A 3,493-nucleotide genomic window follows, 5' to 3' on the forward strand; every position below is an offset into this window, starting at 1 on the left:
TTCACTTGCTGTGTTTATGTTAGAACGAAATCATAAACCAGCTGTAGAATAATTGAATTAATTTATTTAATTTACTAATTTATTTATTTCACTAGTTTGATTTTTTGCAATGAATATTCATTTTCAGTAAATTATGAAATATTTAAATAAATAAATATTTATTTATAAATATAAATAAATATTTATTTATTTAAAAATATATATATTTATTTTAAATATAAAGTGACTAAAAATTGTTGTTTACTGTAATAAACCAAAACTAATGTACCATGTGTTCCTGCCTCACAGATTGCATCTCAGACTATCACTTGCAGTATCTAACAAAATAAAAATAAATTTTTTTTAAGGTTATTTAAATATGCATAAATTACATCGACCGTTACTGAGTTTCACATTGGCATTGAATTCATTATGATTTAGACGTTGTTGGTGCTGACGTCATCATTTGTATTTAAGTTTGTTGACTAAAAAAATGCATCTAACGTCAAAAAGTTGCGCCGGCAGCTGCAGCGTAAAAAATATACAAATTTCAAAAGTAAGCCAAGTGCATAACTGTGAAATAGTTTTTTCACATTTTTTGGATTAAATAAAAATTAATGTATGCTATAAATATTTGTTTGTATATTTATATATTTTATTTGTATGTTGGACATGCATATAATATGAATCTAATGAAATGAATGTACAAATTCTTCAAAGTCAATTTGAAGGACAGCTGCGTTTAAATTTCAAGTGCAGTGCATTTAAAGAAAAAAATAAAACATATAAATAGCAATATAAACAAATAAAAAAAATATATAAATATATAAACAAAACGCATATTTATTTATTAATTTGCAAATTAATATAAATATAACAAAACAGTGGTTCAATACAAAAACGTTTTGGTGTGAATTTTTTTTATTCTTTTAAAATGTACAATCTCTCTATTTAGATGATTTGAATTTTAATTTAAAAATTTTATAATGAAAGTAATTAATTTGATTTTTTGTAATTAATAAAAAATAAATAAAATAAAATTTTTGAATTTTTTTTATCGACCTGTTTTTTTATAATGGTTCTTATATATTTCTTTAATTCGCGCACGGCTATAGGTTCCCTTTTTGTTAAATAATTCAAAGTTTAATATTTTTTATTATACTCTATATTATGTAGAAATAATATAGACGATAGAATAAAGAGGATGACGCAGATATAGTTTTAGTAATATTAATTTATGTTTGATCGTAATTCTGATAATGACTTTCAAGGAGAGTCGAAATATATGTAGAGTATAATAAAAAATATTAAAAGTTGCATTATTTAACAAAAAAGGACCTATAGCCGAATTAAAAAATATATAAAAACTATTATTAATAAAAAATTTGATATATTTCATACATCATAATATAAAATTAATATATTGCTGAGTACGTTCCAAAATTCGTCCTTCGTGGTCCTTCAGCCTCACTGGGTCCCGATAAATAATTAAATATGTTAGTTGGCTCCAGTTTTGAATAACCGTTTTTATTGCTCTCAGTTTTATCAAACGTAAACACAATTTTCTCTAATAATTATAACATAATACAATCTATTTCTAACGTAACTGACATTTTTAGAAAAATATTTCTACGATTATTTAGATTCCATATTCACAATATTTTATAATTTAGAAGACATAAATTAAAAGTTAATTTCAAAAATTTTTATAAGGAATGAAATTGATTTAATTTAATGAAAATGTTTATGTATATATGTATGTATATGTATATATGTATATATGGCCTATGCTGCTCCTAAAAATATATGTATATATTTATATAATGAATAATAAGTTAATTTAATTTTAGTTACTAATAAAAAAATTTTTTTTTCTTTTTATAATTAAGAAAACATGAACTTTAATTAGAAAAATGTGTAAAGAAAAATATTATTTTAATTTATTTTTTAATAAAAAGAACAAATGTTAATTTTTAATTTAAAAATATCTAAATTTGAAACCTCTCTAAAAAACATCTAATTTAATTAAAATTAGTGAAACATTTCCTCTATAAATGATATATCTATGACAAACTATATACTTTCATTACGCCTTCGGAGCACTTTTTAATTTTCTATTACTCATACGCTCCCTAACCTTGAAAGAACTAATTGCTCTGAGTTCAATGATACCAAAATTGCAATGAATGTGTACTTCTCTGCCCTTCCCTATTGCAACAAAATTGCATACATGTGTCTTGTGCAAATTTTAGTTTTATATATTTACACTTCTTGAATGCTTCCCGGCGTTTGTAAACTAACTGTTTGTCTATCTGACTTCAAAGTAATTTACACTCCTAATTTTGTATGTGTGAAATATTCGTTTATATGCGATAAATGACTGCATACAAAAATAAAATAAAAAAAACAAAATCAAAAACAGCACAGAATAAAAATAAAAATAAACTGATTTATAAGTTTATACAAATTTACGCTACATTTTTAGTTGGTCTATCTCGTTTTATGTTATCTACACTAGTATTTCTAGAAGTTTCTAGTCTAGTCGTCTAACAATATATTTAAAGAAAAGAAATTACTTACATACAACTTCATGAAACCCTTTATATAGATAAAAATGATAAACCTTTATAAACCCTTTAAGAAACTCTTTATAGTATTGAAATTCAACAATTAAAAATGAAAATATAATTAATTAATTAATTCAATTATTCTACAGCTGGTTTATGATTTCGTTCTAATATAAACACAGCAAGTAAACAATTGTAATAAAAACTTCATAGTAATACGTAACAAAATTCCAGAAAAATATGCGAACAAAAAAGTCAAGTATGGCTTTGGATCAGTTGGTTAAGGTGCGCTGATTCTGAGCTTCACATTTGGCAGGACCCGAGTTCGATTCCTGGTACTTGCAGTCTCAAAAATAATTATTTACGAATAATTAAATACAAGAATTATTTCCAAGACCACTGATGATGGGTATTTGGCAATATTTGGTACAGCTGTGTATGGTCAGCCAAAAATTCAATTAATCAAAATAATATAAAAAAAAAATTTTTTGTTGTTGTATTTCACTACTGTTCAAAAAAACCTCTTTATAAAAATGATAACTGTATATTAAATATAAATCTAATAAAACATATAGCTAATTGAAAGTCTTTACTGAACGATGAGTCTAATCGAATCTGGTACGAGTATAATCGGAAATTCGATAGTATAATAGAGAGATAAAATGTAATATATTTAATCTTAGTACAGCAGATAACTTAAGTATATATAAAGCAGGCAAAGTAAGTTCCTTTAAGGCTATCTATTGGTAAGCGTATTAGATGCAGGATAAGCAAAATATGGAGTGATGGTGCAGCAGGCGATTTTAACAAAATTAATGACCGTCATCAGTTGCAAAGTATTGAAATTGGTATTTGTTAGGGGAGAGCAGTCGCATTAGATAGGGAAGAATATAACTCAGGAACCGTGAACTTAAGCATAAGACTCTCAAGAACTGCAAAGCTAAGAT

Source organism: Teleopsis dalmanni, chromosome 1, assembly GCF_002237135.1.
Source record: "Teleopsis dalmanni isolate 2A chromosome 1, ASM223713v2, whole genome shotgun sequence".
Classification (NCBI taxonomy): Eukaryota; Metazoa; Arthropoda; class Insecta; order Diptera; family Diopsidae; genus Teleopsis; species Teleopsis dalmanni.